This window comes from Triticum aestivum, chromosome 2A (assembly GCF_018294505.1).
Source record: "Triticum aestivum cultivar Chinese Spring chromosome 2A, IWGSC CS RefSeq v2.1, whole genome shotgun sequence".
In the NCBI taxonomy this organism is placed as follows: domain Eukaryota; kingdom Viridiplantae; phylum Streptophyta; class Magnoliopsida; order Poales; family Poaceae; genus Triticum; species Triticum aestivum.
In genome coordinates, this window is record NC_057797.1 from 745,353,464 (window position 1) to 745,371,137 (window position 17,674).

Below are 17,674 nucleotides of genomic sequence, written 5' to 3' on the forward strand. Positions count from 1 at the left end.
TTCATTGGCATCCTCTTTGCATAGGAGATCAAGGCTTCACTTCCCATCATCCTCCCGGTTTTGCACCGGATTTTTTTATATTTCAAGCCCTTAATAGATCCTGGAAACAACAATGGTAGTTTTCTTGACAAACAACAATCGATGTTTAGCGAATGACTTGAGATCGACTATATTATTACGGGTCCACAACATTTGAGGCCACCTAGCGATTCTACTCCTGGTCATGTGTGTTGTCTAGTGTAGCACCCAAGTTCCGGGAACAATCGCTATGGTTAAAGTTCGAAAGGCTTCTCTGGAAAGTGTAACATACATTTTTTCTTCTTTGTAGAAAGGTTCATATATTTATATATGTTCCGGACAGAAGGACATAATAATAGTCCTTGAAAAATATGGTTTATGGAAAGGCACGTCGATAGTTGATACAAACAAAGACTCATTAATCGGTTAGGGTTGTACCAGACCAAAAACCATCGGTAAATATATGCAACGGAGAGATGAGTATTATGAAAATACAAGAAACTAGGAGAACTCATGGGGAAGCACAAGAAGTGATATATGGTAAATTTGTATTATATATTAGCCCACACATACATGTATGTCTTATTCTATCGTTGTCTGCTACCTCTTGAGCACTGTGTTGGTTTTCCCCGAAGAGGAAGGGATGATGCATCAAAGTAGCGTAAGTATTTCCCTCGGTTTTTGAGAACCAAGGTATCAATCCAGTAGGAGGCTACGCGCGAGTCCCTCATACCTGCACAAAACAAATAAATCCTCGCAAGCAACGCAAATAGGGGTTGTCAATCCCAATAAGGCCACTTACGAGAGTGAGATCTGATAGATATGATAAGATAATATTTTTGGTATTTTTATGATAAAGATGCAAAGTAAAATAAAGGCAAAGTAAATAGCAAAGGAAATAACTAAGTAGTAGGAGATTAATATGATGAAGATAGACCCGGGGGCCATAGGTTTCACTAGTGGCTTCTCTCGAGAGCATAAGTATTCTACGGTGGGTGAACAAATTACTGTTGAGCAATTGATAGAATTGAGCATAGTTATGAGAATATCTAGGTATGATCATGTATATAGGCATCACGTCCGAGACAAGTAGACCGACTCCTGCCTGCATCTACTAGTATTACTCCACTCATCGACCGCTATCCAGCATGCATCTAGAGTATTAAGTTAAAAGCAGAGTAACGCCTTAAGCAAGATGACATGATGTAGAGGGATAGACTCATGCAATATGAAGAAAACCCCATCTTGTGATCCTCGATGGCAACAATACAATACGTGCCTTGATGCCCCTACTGTCACTGGGAAAGGACACCGCAAGATTGAACCCAAAGCTAAGCACTTCTCCCATTGCAAGAAAGATCAATCTATTAGGCCAAACCAAACTGATAATTCAAAGAGACTTGCAAAGATAACCAATCATACATAAAAGAATTCAGAGAAGATTCAAATATTGTTCATAGAGAGACTTGATCATAAACCCACAATTCATCGATCTCAACAAACACACCGCAAAAAGAAGATTACATCGAATAGATCTCCACAAGAGAGTGGGAGAACATTGTATTGAGGTCCAAAAAGAGAGAAGAAGCCATCTAGCTACTAATTACGGACCCGTAGGTTTGAGGTAAACTACTCACACTTCATCGGAGGGGCTATGGTGTTGATGTAGAAGCCCTCCGTGATCGATGCCCCCTCCGGCGGAGCTCCGGAACAGGCCCCAAGATGGGATCTCGTGGATACAGAAAGTTACAGCGGTGGAATTAGGGTTTTGGCTCCGTATCTGATCGTTTGGGGGTACGTAGGTATATATAGGAGGAAGGACTACGTCGGTGGAGCAACAAGGGGCCCATGAGGGTGGAGGGCGCGCCTGGGTGGGTAGGCGCGCCCCCCTACCTCGTGGCCTCCTCTTTTCTTTCTTGACGTAGGTCCAAGTCTCTCGGGTCTTGTTCGTTGAGAAAATCACGTTCCCGAAGGTTTCATTCCGTTTGGACTCCGTTTGATATTCCTTTTCTTCGAAACCCTAAAACAGGAAAAAAAAACATCAATTCTAGGCTGGGCCTCCGGTTAATAGGTTAGTCCCAAAAAATAATATAAAAGTGGATAATAAAGCCCAATAATGTCCAAAACAGTAGATAATATAGCATGGAGCAATCAAAAATTATAGATACGTTGGAGACGTATCATTGTCCTTCTCTGGTAATTTCTTATCATGGACATCATCCTTCTCTTATTTCAGACCAAAGATCGTATACATGTTTATTCTCTTCATGCACGAGTAGACGATGGACTATATTTTTGGCTACTCCTCTTGTACTAGTAGAGCAAGGCTCATATTTTCCATTAACTCCTCCTGGATTACTAGGTGATGATTTACATGCTCCGCAACCTCAACTGAACTACCATGTCAAGTGTTACATCCACGACATCCTCCTCATGCCTTAAAACATCAAGGTACCTTTCATTGGCATCCTACTTGCACTGGACATCAAGGCTTCATTTCCCATCATCCTAACAATTTTGCACCAGAATATTTCAGGCCATTAATAGATCTTGAAAACAACAACAGTATTTCTCCTTACCAACAAAATTGGATGTTTAGCGAATGAGTTGAGACTGACCATATTATTGCACATTCACAACACCTGAGGCCACCTGGCGGTTCTGCTCCTAGTCGTGTGTGGAGTCTCATGTCGCACCCATGGTCTGGGAACAATCGCTATGGTTTTAAAATATCGGAAGGCTTCTCTGGAAAATGAGACATACACTTTTATCCCCTTTATAGGAGAAATATGGTTCAAATATTCATGTATGTCCTGAAAAGAAGCACATAGTAAGTGTCCTTGAAAAATATGGTTTCCGGAAAGGCACATCAATAGTTGATACAAACAAAGAGTCATTAATCAGTTTGTTGTACCGGACCAAAAATCGCCGGTAAATACATGCAAGGGAGAATTAAGTATTGAGAAAACATACATGGAAGCCTTATTCCCTCGTTGTCCTCCTTTGGTACTTGCTTATCATGGACATCATCCTCCACTTCTTTCAGATCAGTGACATATCATGTTCATCTCATCATGCACCAGTAGATGATGGCCTATATTTTCGCCAGCCCCACTGGTATTAGCAGAGCAAGACTCATATTGTCCATATCGTCCTCCTAGACTACTAGGCCACGACTTACATGCTTGGAATCCTCCGCCTCGACTACCAGGTCAAAGGTTATTTCCTCGACATCTTTCTCACGCCTGAGAATATCAAGGCTTCTTACATTGGCATCCTCCTTGCATAAGAGATCAAGTCTTCATTTCCCATCGTCCTCCAAATTTTGCACTAGAATTTTTAGGCACTGTTAGACTATGTATAGCTTCTGTACCTATGTACGTATATGGTACATATTGTAACACAACCATTATATATAATGAGATAAGCCACCCCTAGAGGGTTGTGCTGGTTCCCCAAAACTTATTGTCTTACATGGTATCACGCTAGGTTACGATCGCTTCCGCTTCTAAACCCTAATACCCGCACCGCCGCCACAGCCGCCGCCGCCTTCACCGCCGCCGCCGCGCCACCGATCGCGCCGCCGCCATGTCGAGCGCCGCCACCACCGGTTCCACTGCTGCGGGCGTCCTCCCGGCCTCTCTTGCGGCTCTGCTCAACCTTCCGCTCGATGTCGTCTCTGTTCCGGCTCCGATCGGGACAAGGAGCATCGGCTCCGTCTTCTCCACGCCACCGGCGCCCTCGCTTGGGCGTGACCTCGTGGTCCACACCGCGGCGCCGCCGTCCGCTGCGGACTCCGCAGGCGTCGTCCCGCCGCTCTTGCCGCAAGCGGATCACACTGCCCCGCTGGCGGGGTTGGCGGCGTCCGCCCCGGCCGCGGGCCTTGCGGCGTCCGCACCGGCCGCGAGCTTTGCGGCGCCCGCCCTGGCTGTGGTCCCGCCTCCTCCTGCATCGGCTTCGGTGCCTCCGGCTGCCTCCATGGTGTTTGCACCCCAGGCAGCCTCCTCGATGGGATTGTCTTCGCCGCCGCCGTTTCACTTCGGTCATCTCATCACCATCAAGCTCTCCGCCGACAACTACATCTTCTGGCGTGCGCAGGTTCTCCCGCTCTTGGGGAGTCACTACCTGCTAGGCTACGTCGACGGATCGCTTCCCTGCCCACCCGCGCTGGTAGACAGCGTGCACGGTCCGGTCTACAATCCGGCCCATCGCGTCTGGACGGGGCAGGACCAGGCGAACCTCTCCTCCATCCAGGGGTCGCTCTCGCCGGCAGTTGCCGGCCTTGTTGTCTTCGCGAAGACGTCTCATGAGGCCTGGACCATCCTTGAGCGCACCTTTGCAGCGCAGTCCCAGGCTCGTGTCTCTGCACTCCGTCGTCAGCTTGGAGAGTGTCAGAAGCTTGACTCCACTGCCACTGAGTTCTACAACAAGGTCAAGGGCCTCGCCGACACATTGGCCTCCATTGGACAGCCCCTCACCGACTCCGAGTTCAACTCGTTTATTGTCAATGGTCTTGATGAGGAGTATGATGCCTTAGTCGAGATCATCAACGAGCGGGGCAACTCGACACCCATGCTGGCACACGAGGTTTTCTCTCGGCTCCTTCTCACTGAGCAACGGGTCGAGACTCGCCGCACCAGGGGCACTGGCTCCCTCTCGGCCAACGCCGCCACCAAGGGTGGCCGCTCTTCTTCATCACCCCGGTCTCCCTTGGGGCTGCCACCGTCGCCCGCCTCGGCCCCCCCACCTACTGCGACCTTACCGGGGGCTGGCGGTCCACGTGTGTGTCAGCTTTGTGGCCGCGATGGGCACTGGGCCTCCAAGTGTCATAAGCGCTTCCAGCGAAGCTTCCTTGGTCTTGGCAATGACGGCAAAGATACACGCAACAATGCCCGTCAGGTCGCCATGGCTGATCGTCCCGCGCCGCAGAAGCAACAGGGACACACTCAGTCCTACTCCATCGATCCACACTGGTACATGGACTCTGGGGCGACAGAGCATCTAACCAGCGAGATGGGGAAGCTTCACACTCGTGAACCCTATCATGGCTCCGACAAGATCCACACCGCCAATGGAGCAGGTATGCACATCTCTCATATTGGTCAAGCATCTCTTCTCACTAGACATGCCAATAGGAGTCTTCAGCTTCGCAATGTTCTTCGAGTTCCATCTGTGACCCGTAATCTTCTTTCAGTTCCTAAACTCACACGTGATAATAATGTGCTTTGTGAATTTCACCCTTTTGATCTTTTTATTAAGGATCGGGGCACGAGGGACATTCTTCTTAGTGGGCGGTTGTGCCAGGGCCTCTACCGTCTGGAGCATCCTGGTGTCGCTCGTGTTTTCAGTGGAGTTCGGGTCTCTCCGTCACAGTGGCATGCTCGTCTTGGTCACCCGGCCACACCTATTGTCCGTCATATTTTGCGTCGTCATGAGCTTCCTAGTTTGTCTAGTCATAAAGATGTAGCAGTGTGTGATGCTTGTCAGCAGGGGAAGAGTCATCAACTTCCTTTTTCGGAGTCCAGTCGTGAGGTGAAACATCCTTTAGAACTTGTGTTTTCAGATGTATGGGGTCCTGCTCAGACTTCTGTCAGTGGTCATAATTACTATATCAGTTTCGTTGATGCTTATAGTCGCTTTACCTGGCTTTACCTTATTAAACGCAAATCTGATGTGTTTGATATTTTTGTTCAGTTTCAAAAACATGTTGAACGTCTTCTCAAGCACAAAATTGTTCATGTCCAGTCAGACTGGGGGGGCGAGTATCGCAACCTCAACTCTTTCTTTCAGTCGCTTGGGATAGCTCATCGTTTAGCATGTCCACATACACATCAGCAGAATGGTTCAGTCGAACGTAAGCATCGTCATATTGTTGAAGCTGGTCTTACTCTTTTGGCCCATGCATCTGTTCCGTTTCGGTTTTGGAGTGATGCTTTCACCACTGCATGCTTTCTCATCAACCGTACTCCTACTCGTGTTTTAAACATGAAGACTCCCATTGAGGTTCTCCTTAATGAACAACCTGATTATACCTTTCTCAAGGTATTTGGGTGTGCTTGCTGGCCGCATCTTCGTCCATATAACAAGCGCAAGCTTGAGTTTCGTTCTAAGAAGTGTGTTTTTCTTGGCTATAGCTCTCTTCATAAAGGTTACAAATGTCTTCATGTTCCCACTAATCGTGTCTATATATCTCGGGACGTCGTGTTTGATGAGCATGTTTTTCCCTTTGCCAACCTTCCTGTGTCCACTGTCGAACCACCATCCCTGCATTCATCCTCTGTTGCTTCTGACCAATTTGATGATGTTGCATACTCTCCTTTGCTGTTACCTAACCATGGTGCAGGAACCGGACGTGGAGCTCGTTTGGAGCTGTTGGAGGATTCACCATCATCATCGTCGTCTTCTGGTGGGCACGTCGATCGCCCTATGTTGCATGGCATCGATTCGCGTGCCCATGCATGGTCACCCGACGAGCCCGTCGCGCCGAGCATCTCCACTGCTCGGTCCGTTTCGCCAGCGGCCGCCGAGTCGCCCGCGGCTCGGCCCGTCACGCCGTCTTCGCCTGCGGCTCGGCCCGTCACGCCGTCTTCGCCCGCGGCTCGGGTCCTCACGTCGCCTTCATCAGCGGATCGGCCCGCGACACCGGCCGCGCCACGGCCCACTATGCCGAGCTCGCCATCGGCCCGGTCTGTGATGCCGGAGTCGCCAGCTGCTTCGTCTGCTCTGCCGGTTTCGCCGGTGGGTCGGCCTTCTTCGCCAACCGAGTCCGAGGCTACCGTGACTGGCTCCTCGTCACCGGCTGACTCGTCAACGTCGCCGTCCTCCAGCCCGTTGCAGGCTGCTCCGTCGACCTCGGTGGTTCCTGTGTCCCGACCACATACACGCAGTCGCAGTGGCATTTTCAAACCTAAGGAACGTAAGGATGGTACGGTTGCTTGGTTGGCTGCTTGTTTGGCTGCTGCTGTTGCGGATCCATCTTCTGAGCCTCGCTCATATCAGGCTGCCCTGCGCATTCCACATTGGCGAGAGGCTATGGAGCAGGAGTTTCATGCTCTTCTTCGTAACAAGACATGGACTCTCGTTCCTCCACCACCACGGGTAAATGTTATTGACTCAAAATGGGTATTCAAAGTGAAGAAGCATTCGGATGGATCTATTGAGCGTTACAAAGCGCGACTTGTTGCTCGCGGTTTTCGGCAGCGTCATGGTCTTGACTATGAGGACACCTTCAGTCCTGTCGTCAAGCCTACCACTATTCGGCTTCTTCTCTCCATTGCTGTTTCTCGTGGTTGGTCACTTCGTCAACTTGATGTGCAGAATGCTTTTCTACATGGATTTTTGGAGGAAGAGGTTTATATGAAACAGCCGCCTGGTTTCTCTGATCCTGATCGTCCTGACTATATCTGTCGTCTTTCCAAAGCACTATATGGTTTGAAGCAAGCTCCTCGTGCCTGGCATGCCCGCCTTGCCTCTGCCCTTCGTGCTCATGGGTTTGTGCCGTCTACTGCTGACACTTCGTTATTTCTTCTACAGAAGCCAGAAGTCACTATGTATCTTTTGGTATATGTCGATGATATTATCCTTGTCAGCTCTTCTCAGTATGCTGCTGATGCTCTTGTCTGCTCTCTTGGTGCTGATTTTGCGGTCAAAGATCTTGGGAAGCTTCACTACTTTCTTGGAGTTGAGGTCACTTCTCGTGCTACTGGTCTTGTCCTTACGCAGAAGAAGTACTCCTTGGAGTTGTTACAGAGAGCTGGCATGCTGAAGTGCAAACCGACCACCACACCCATGTCGTCTACCGACAAGATAACAGCTGTTGATGGTGAGCTTTTGTCTCCTGCGGATGCCACAGAGTACAGGAGCATTGTTGGTGGACTTCAGTACTTGACGATCACGAGACCAGATATCTCTTATGCTGTTAACAGGGTTTGTCAGTATCTTCAGGCTCCCAGAGATACTCATTGGGCTGCTGTTAAACGCATTCTTCGTTATGTTCAGTTCACCCTGACATTTGGTATGCATATTCGGCCGACTTCCTCTCGGGTCCTTTCGGCCTTCTCTGATGCAGATTGGGCTGGTAGCCCAGATGACAGGCGATCCACGGGGGGTTATGCAGTATTCTTTGGCTCTAATTTGATCGCCTGGAGTGCTCGGAAACAGGCTACTGTGTCACGTAGCAGTACTGAAGCTGAGTACAAGGCTGTGGCTAATGCTACTGCAGAGATTATTTGGGTGCAGTCTTTGCTTCAGGAGTTGGGTTTGTCTCAACCACAGCCTCCTATTCTTTGGTGTGATAACATCGGTGCTACATACCTTTCTGCAAATCCAGTATTTCATGCCCGAATGAAACACATTGAAGTTGACTATCACTTTGTATGGGAACGTGTATCACAGAAGCAACTCCAGATCAAGTTTATCTCATCTAAGGATCAACTTGCAGACATCTTCACTAAGCCTTTACCGCTGCCACAGTTTGAGGCTTGTAGGCGCAATCTTACCCTTCTCAGTTCTTTAGAAAGTGGCTAAGATTGAGGGAGGGTGTTAGACTATGTATAGCTTCTGTACCTATGTACGTATATGGTACATATTGTAACACAACCATTATATATAATGAGATAAGCCACCCCTAGAGGGTTGTGCTGGTTCCCCAAAACTTATTGTCTTACAGGCACTTACAGATTATGGAACAATAATGGTATTTCTCCATACTAGCAACATTGGATGTTTAGCGAATGGCTTGCGACCTTCTATGTTATTGCAGATTCACAACACTTGAGGCCACCTAGCAATTATACTCCTGGTCATGTGTGTCATCCTATGTTGCACCCAAGGCCCACGAAAATATAATCGTTATGGTTTTGAAAGATCGGAAGGCTTCTCTAGATCTATCTTCACATATTACTCTCGATAAAGAAAAATGGCCCCATAGCATGCCTACCAATTAAAGAAATCGTAGCCTTGTCCCAAGAAACATTCTGATTGATTTCTCTTAGATTGGCGTGTTCAAAATTATACAAGGCAAATACCAGGACATGGATATTTGTTTCTATTTCTATTTGGACCAATTACTCCCAATAACCATAAAACAGAACCCCTGATGTGTACAATGATGCATCCGATAGCATGTTTTTCAGCACTACTACTCCCTCCGTCCCATAGTAGTAATCGCTTAAACGGATGTATCTAACACTAAAATACATCTACATATATCCATTTTAGTGACAACTAATATGGGACGAACAGAGTATGTTCCAAGCCGCATTGCTTCATGTATCTTTAAAATTGGTGATTACTGAGACTATTATGTATCTAGTAAACTATACTACGTAGGTTAGATATGGGGATTTGAACAAGTCCCTCATCTCCGACTCCAGAGAGCTTTCGTAGGATGTCAGCCGGTTGCCCGGTAAGTTTTCTGTAGTTCATAGCTTTCTGACTGAATTTTATAGTTTTTATGCTACTGAATTTTTTATAATGCTATAAGCTATCTTTTCACAGCTATCTTTTAGTGCATCATCATCTAGGCTTGTGAAAAAAATGTTAATATTGCAGCTCTTCTTCACCATTGTCAAGGATGGACATTGGGAAGTTGTTGTTGCGAACTTGATGCAAAAACAATTCAATGTTTTTTGACTCCAGGAGCGACGACCCTGACTACGTCAGCAACTTTGAGCACCCATGTTGCAATCTGGTATGAAAACTACACCGCTTTTTTCCATCTTTGTTTGGTCATTTTCATTATTTTTCTCATATCAAATTGATGTTGTGCCAATCAAAGAAGATGTCACCGTGCCATATTTTTACATCTTAATTTTTCTGATATTATATGTGCAGATAACAAACTTCAAAACTCTGGTCCGAGAACGAAACCTATGGAAGCTTGATCTTGACAAGTTCGATTGTTTCAGCCCAAAGGGGTACCCGCAGCAATCAACAACGTATTATTATCTTTTTCATTTTTCTTTTCTTTCATGTGCGCATCCACAACTTTCTACATTTGTTTCAGGAAGCATTTTTAGGTGTACCTTTTTTTGGCAAGTTTGATTGTGGATTCTTTGTTATTCTATACATGGAATCTAATAGCAAGGGTGATGAAGCCATTCAACACGGTATAACCATTTTTTCTATGCAACACTAGTACTCCATTTATATAGGGCCTAATGCGTTTTTCAAGACCGCCTTTGACTATTGACAAGATTAATAGTACATAAGATGTATAATGTGAAAATTATATCATTGAAAGCTCCTTTCACATACGAATTTTGCGGTATGCTTTGTGTAAGTTGCATGTCATATATTATTGCTCTAACATTTGGTCAAAGTTAGCCTCGAAAAACATATTAGGCCCTATATAGATGGAAGGAGGGAGTAGCTAAATAACATTTTTTTGTTTTTCGAAACACTAGTTTTGTGAATATGACTCCTATCAACATCCCCCTCCTGTGTTTCTAATGATGTTTTTCTATGTTTTCTTTTTGTATGCTTGGGACACGAGGTCGTTGCTCAATGTCCAAACATTCACTATACCACAACACTACATCCCTAACAACTAGGTTGGTCGGGAATACAAGTTCCCCCAACACACAGTCGGTCGGGAAAGAGTATTGCCGACCGACACCGTCTGTTGGGGAAAGTCCAGATGGGAAAACCCTTTCCCGACCGACATATTTTTCCCGACCGACTGTTTGTCAGCTATGGTGTATCTTTCCCGACCAACTGTATGTTGGGGTTGCCGTGGGCCTTTCCCGACCGACAGTCTGTTGGGGTTGCCATGGGCCTTTCCTGACCGACTATCAGACAGTGTAATCTTTCCCGACCAACAATCCATTAGCGCAGCCAAGAGATTTCCCGACCGACTATCTGATAGGTTCTTCTTTCCCGACCAACATCCTATGGGGCCAAGCATTAGCCTTTCCTGGTCTGACAAGGTATGTTTTGCCGACCAACATCTGTTAGCCCTCCCATAGCAGGATTTCACGTTACCAACAGAATGTCCATCAAGTTACATATTCGTACATAACAATAACATGCATCATTCAACAATATTAAACCAGAACCAAACAATAGTCATACACATTCATTAATTTTCACATATAAATAGTTCATTTGTTATGAACCAATGAGCAGCCAAGTTTGCTATAAATAAACTAATGTAACTAATTAAATAGAGGAAACTTGATAGTTCATTGTCTGAGAGCAAAAGTTCATCACTTTGTTTTCTGCAAAACATCATCTGCCTTGGCTCCTTGTAGTGGGCAACTACTACCCATCCTCACAGCTTTCCAGCAAGATCGTTTCATCATTCTCGCACTTGACATCAAAGCCTTCGTTCTTCATCCCATTGGAGAACATTCTCCAGCTTGAACATCTGCAAGTCAAAATACCCAATAAATATTCCGCACCAACTACAGACCATTATATTTTCTCTAAGCTGCCTTCAACATCATTTCATACCAAAGCAACTGAAGATAACTCATTACCACTGAGACAGGAAAAGGGGTACCCTTCTAGAAATTTTAGAAGGGCGCGTACCTTTAGCACACCTCTTTTGTGTTTCCTATATCCTGAGATACAATGTATCCTGGTCTATGTGCCCATGGGGGATAACTACCTACATGCTATTCCTACATAAATGAAAGGAGTAAGAAATCGGATGATTAAGAAAAAGTAGCAACTGATTAAGAACAGGTAGCAGCGAAAGCATTTGCTAAGCATCTGCAACATGATAAAGGATATTTCAATTAGTATCATGAGGCTTGCAGAGTACAGAAACCAATTACCATTGCAAAATCAGCACACAAGGAGAAAAAACATTACAAACATAACTACACCAGTATAGAACAGAGCTCACTGGAATATAAGTAAAACTACGAAGTTGGCAAACACAAAAATAAATCTAAAAAGGGGAGAGAAATCATGCAGGAAGAAGTGAATATGTTCAAGAGACCCTAGAGAGAGAGAAAGAGAGAGAAAGAGAGAGAGAGAGAGAGAGAGAGAGAGAGAGTTCACCTTTTTCTGATTCACAAATACATAACACTTAGTTTTTTGCTGTATCGCTTGCTTTATGAACTAATAATCCATCTATATCTGTCATAGGAACTAAAGATATCATTTATGTTGGGGTTTGCTACTACATATTGTGTTGCTAATATAGTAATGCTAATGAAGGCCATTTGTATTTGGCATTTTCTTATATGAACATGACAACAAAACTATCGCTAGCAGAATAGAAACTTGAGTAAATTCTCATTTCAGAGATATGGAAGTGATCATGTTCAGTGGTTCGAATTTTTAGTAAAAAAAATGTGAAGAATAGTTCTGAAGTTGTTTCCATGTTCATTTGCGTCGATGTACACCCAGAATTCAGCAGACAACAACATAGCAAGGTTGACAAGCAGCACACCAGCAAGATCTAACATAGTTTCACATCATTACATTTTTTAGCTAGATATGATGCACACTACAAAGCCGGAACCTAGAAGCTGCACATGGATTACAAAGTTGTTGTTGTGCACCGGTTGTCATAGTGGAGTTTTAGTACAACAAATATCAAAATTCCATAGTTATAGAAGTGTATTAATTAGCCATGCATAATAATACAAGTCCTTTAATTGGAAGCACTCCAACGCTCAGATGTAAACAAAGAAGCTTTGGAATCCATAAAGTGAGCATTTCAGCAAGGACAACACCCACTAGCAACTAATTGTTAATTTGGAATGTGAACATCAGTAAAACCATGATAGCAGAACAGGCCAAGAGCGACTAAGTAAATGATTTGGTCTTTTCACTGGACATCGAAACTGTACATAAAGACAAGGGAACATGGCAGAATACCATGCCACTAGATGAGAACAAAATAAAGTCAAGGAAGCTGCTGTCCATTGGGTGATACAACATAGAATTAATTGTGCGACATTTTCATCAACCCGTGCATACTCCCTTAATCATAGTTGTAGAATAAGACCATAATTTAAAAGAGTTCCCTTTAGATATCCTGCGTGAAGTATTACAGCACAATGGTTTGCATTAATGACACTTCTAACAAATATCTTAATATACATACATTGGAATTTAACCACAGACAGTATATATAAAATACGTTGTGTATTTCACTTCATAGGATTTCTGTACACCACTGATCATGATCTTACAGTATGCGCATATACCTCTTTATTTCTCTAATCACATAGTAATAAACTTACATTGGAAGGGATACTAAATAGAGTTTTTGGAGAAAATAGCGATGAAATCCACAATTAGTACTTCTGATAACATTAGATGAGAGAGAGAGAGAGTAGTGCAGTTTTTATTTTGTCGCAAAGATGCATGTGCGAGTGTACTTATCTAGGAAATTAATTTAAAAAAATGACATAGTTCTTTTGATAACCTTCTACGCCACGCATTAACCCTTGGGGTGCTCGCTCTTTGTCTCGATGGTAGCCTTCTTCACAGCCTTGATATAGTGTTCCCTTATTCATGAGTTACGCTAGCACCACTTGCTCATTGGAACACATACTCATCATGGTGGTCTCTTTGTGATACAGAAAAAAATTGTGGGGATATTGCTCAGATTCAGAAGGCATTGTATGTATTTTTTGACTTAATTTTTATTTATCATTTTTTCTTACATGGAAACAATATATTTGCGCATAGTATAAGTTATATGTACAAAGCATAGTGAAAAGGTTCAAATAGCATAAGACTGTTATAATCAATATGCATGATTAAAGAAGCATTAAAGAAGCATACATTCGCCTATTTTTCTCATATAATTTTCAAATTCATCAATAAAAGCTATAGAAAAGCTAACCTTGTGTGACCAAATACGGGTCAAATTGGAAATTGTTCTGTTCATCCCATACATTCGTAACTATGCTCATACACATGCTAAGAAATTAACCTCTCCTTGCTTTGGATGCCTCGTAACTATGCTCATACACATGCTAAGAAATTAGCTCAAGTTAACCTATATATTTTAAAGAACCAAGAGAACCATGCAACTGAGTGCTGCAAATACAGTACATACAAGTGTTTTTCTTCATAAATAGTGGCATATTATTGCGATTACCATTATCTTTTCTGGGAAGCACGACAAAGACATAAAAGTTAACTGTATAACTTATTTAAGTTTACTGAGCATCATAATATGACCAACCGTGAGATTAATTATCTAATGCTATATATGTTTCTCCACATGTTTCAGATGCCTTGAATCATTTCCCGAAAAAGAGGACGTCCTAAATCATAGAGGCCGCTATATAACATATTTAGCTATCCAGATTGCCAGATCTGCAAAATCAATCAGTAGATGGTCAATCACTTGCCACATGCAATTTTATCGTCCCAGCTTAACATGCGTACAATAGTGGAGGCAGCTCATCTGATTAGAGATCCGACTATGCGTAGGGCGGCGCATAGTTTGGCCCCTGCTGTATAGGGAGGCAGTGGTTGGATCTGATTAGAGAGCCACACATGGAGGCACATGAGCACGTATGCACGGGCGCAAGTGTAACAATCCCTGAAGGTAAAAGAATCAGCAGATATCATCTAAACAAACAAAATCAAAATTAGCAGCCTCCAGGATGTAAACTAACCTGCAACAGTTCAAGTGACAACAGCCTTGTCTTAGTAGCAATCTCGTCACTTTCTTCTGCCATGCTCATCTAGGAGGATGGGACAAAAAAGGTGAAAGATTAACAGGTGATACTCTAGTCAAGTCTCTCTTTTTGCAAGGAGGAACGGGAACCTGGGAGTCGAGGTAAGTGCCGGAGCTGATGACGTCGCTCGCCGGGATCCCAACCCTGAAAGCTTCCACGAGAGGTAAGCACCAGCGCCTCTAGGGAGTGCTCCGTCACGGCGCCCGCCCTGTCTTCCCCGTCTGCAGCAGGTTAAGCCCCGTCGCTCCTGGGATCTGCAGCAAATTAAGCCCCAGATCTACACGGTGCCCGCCGTGACGACGACGAGGTGAGGAGAGAGCACCGGGGTTGAGCAGAGGGTTTGAGCGTGTGGGGGCAGCAAGCCAGCAGGGTAGTGCGGGGGGCAGGGTAGCGCGAACGCCGGGTGGAGAGGCCAGCGGCGGGTGCCCATGGTGGCGCGCGTGGGGAATGAGAAAGGGGATAGGGATTTGCCTCTCCCGTGCGTGGTGACTAATGTGTTGTGGGGAAACATTTCGCGGGCTTTGGGCCAAAAGGGGGCGCTAATATTTCTGTACGCGCGCGCTGGCCCATTTCCTACAGACCGTTGGTCGGGGTTATTTCCCGACCGATGCATGGATGGGCTTTAGAGCTTTCCGGATCCATCGTTTGACAATAATTGTGCTCACATTCCCGACCGACTGTCCGTTCCTGTTTACAAGTTTTCCCGACCGATTGTTCGTCACATGTTTTTCCAACCAACAGTCGGTCGGTGAAAGTGACTTTTCCCAACATAAGTCTGTAGGGAATGTAGTGTCGTGGTGTAGTGATTCGTTGTGGCGAAGCTATTCAAACATCCTCAAAACATAGTCAACTCAGCCGAAGAGTTCTAGAAACTGTTGAGAAGCTCGTAGAAGATGCTGTTTCCGAAACAAGATCTTGCTAGTTTAGTTTTTAGGCTTTTGCAGGTCCTTGTGTACTCTACAGTCTTTTATGTAACTGAAACAACAAGTTTATGTTAACTAGCTAGTTGTCTTTTTGCGAAACTCAAGCTGGAGCATGTATCATGCTGGGGCATGTCCCCTTTTCCCCTCTTTTCTTGAAAATGCTGGAGCATTAGCCATGCTTAGCTATCAATGTGAACTATAGGTGGATGCAGAGTTGGCAATGAAAATGACTGGCTTTTTTGTAGTTTGTTTCCTTCCTTATTGGTATTTTTTTGCTGAAACAATGAATCCTACTTGTATTATTATGTGCTCTAGGGAAACATGTTGTAGCAAGAATGCACAATGAAACCATCATGTATCATCAGTCATCTATAGAATAGCTTTTCTGAGCAGTAAAAACATGATATCACAACATGAAGCAAACGGTACATTCATGTATATGCCAGGTTCATGTATATGCCAAGGAGGACAAAATGTACAACATGAATCATATAACAAACAACACATTCTGTGATGGAGTAGTACTGGAAATATGGCACATACCTCAAAAAAATTCAAAAGACAAAATGTGAGCTATCGTGAATGTCTCAAGTCCAAATATGAGATCTCTTATTTTTTCTGTTTTAGTGTAACATACGTTTCCAAATTGAAATAGAATCTAAATACATCATCAAGGTTGCAACAATGAAAGGAAATTATGAATGTTTTTTGCTCAAGCACAGGGAATGCAAAACATCTTGGACTAGGACCAAGAACTTCCCCTGGCGACTTGTTTCCGGTTTATCGGGCTTTCTAGCGTGCACACACCCAAAGACCCTCTTGATCATTAACACATCCTCTTGTTTCTGGCCTCTCTTCTGGTTGTACTTTGTAGAAGATATATGTGTGCCGAACCCCAACTTGAAGGCATAGTCATTGTAGAATTTCTTGGCATCCTCAATTGTGTCAAACACCATGCCAACATAGGGTGGTAGTGGCTGCGATGAAACATCCCCGTCATCTGAATCATTTTGCATCGCGTCATCAACATGAAACAAACCATCTGAATATTCATGATTATCGACAGAAAAGTTCCCTTGGACATAGCTCTCTTCCCCTTCAGTCCCAGCTTCCTGAAACGAGACACGTGTTTTTTTATGTAAATAGAGAGGTGTTGTTTCAAAAATTCAGGTACACAGATACATCAATCAACAGTTTTTCAGCTTCATTTGGACACAAAAATCTTCACTCGATGTGGCCTTTTCTCACATAAGCATACACATTCAAAATTGTATCACAGTGATATTGTCGGTGGAAATGACACCTATGGGGTCATTGAGATCCCTTCTACGGTTGGCGGGCGCGAGGTTGTGCGAAGAGCGGATCTTGAAGGAAATATGCCCTAAAGGCAATAATAAAGTTATTATTTATTTCCTTATATCATAATAAATGTTTATTATTCATGCTAGAATTGTATTAACCGGAAACATGATACATGAATGAATACATAGACAAACAGAGTGTCACTAGTATGCCTCTACTTGACTAGATCATGGATCAAAGATGGTTATGTTTCCTAGCCATAGACAAAGAGTTGCCATTTGATTAACGGGATCACATCATTAGGAGAATGATGTGATTGACTTGACCCATTCCGTTAGCTTAGCACTTGATCGTTTAGTTTGTTGCTATTGCTTTCTTCATGACTTATACATGTTCCTATGACTATGAGATTATGCAACTCCCGTTTACCGGAGGAACACTTTGTGTGCTACCAAACGTCACAACATAACTGGGTGATTATAAAGGTGCTCTACAGGTGTCTCCGAAGGTACTTGTTGGGTTGGTGTATTTCGAGATTAGGATTTGTCACTTCGATTGTCGGAGAGGTGTCTTTGGGCCCACTCGGTAATACACATCACTTAAGCCTTGCAAGCATTGCAACTAATGAGTTAGTTGCGAGATGATGTGTTATGGAATGAGTAAAGAGATTTGCCGGTAACGAGATTGAACTAGGTATTGAGATACTGACGATCGAATCTCGGGTAAGTAACATACCGATGACAAAGGGAACAAACGTATGTTGTTATGCAGTTT

At 44.2% G+C, this 17,674-nt stretch overlaps 1 long non-coding RNA gene and 1 pseudogene across 3 annotated transcripts; one reads left to right on the forward strand and one right to left on the reverse strand.

The window, feature by feature from the left end:
* The first annotated feature begins 2,227 nt into the window (after positions 1–2,227).
* LOC123191975 (uncharacterized) lies at positions 2,228–2,774 on the forward strand (annotated as a pseudogene).
* Positions 2,775–11,063: 8,289 nt separating this feature from the next.
* Positions 11,064–15,147, reverse strand: LOC123190804 (uncharacterized). Of its 3 annotated transcripts, none has more exons than XR_006496577.1 (4): positions 14,765–15,147; positions 14,613–14,681; positions 11,551–14,536; positions 11,064–11,386 (listed from the first exon to the last, which is right to left on the reverse strand). It is a non-coding gene; the product is annotated as an uncharacterized lncRNA (long non-coding RNA). The 3 variants fall into 3 exon arrangements; XR_006496576.1 differs by having other exon boundaries at positions 11,551–14,307; positions 14,380–14,536; positions 14,613–15,147; XR_006496575.1 differs by having other exon boundaries at positions 14,613–15,147.
* Positions 15,148–17,674: the final 2,527 nt, after the last annotated feature.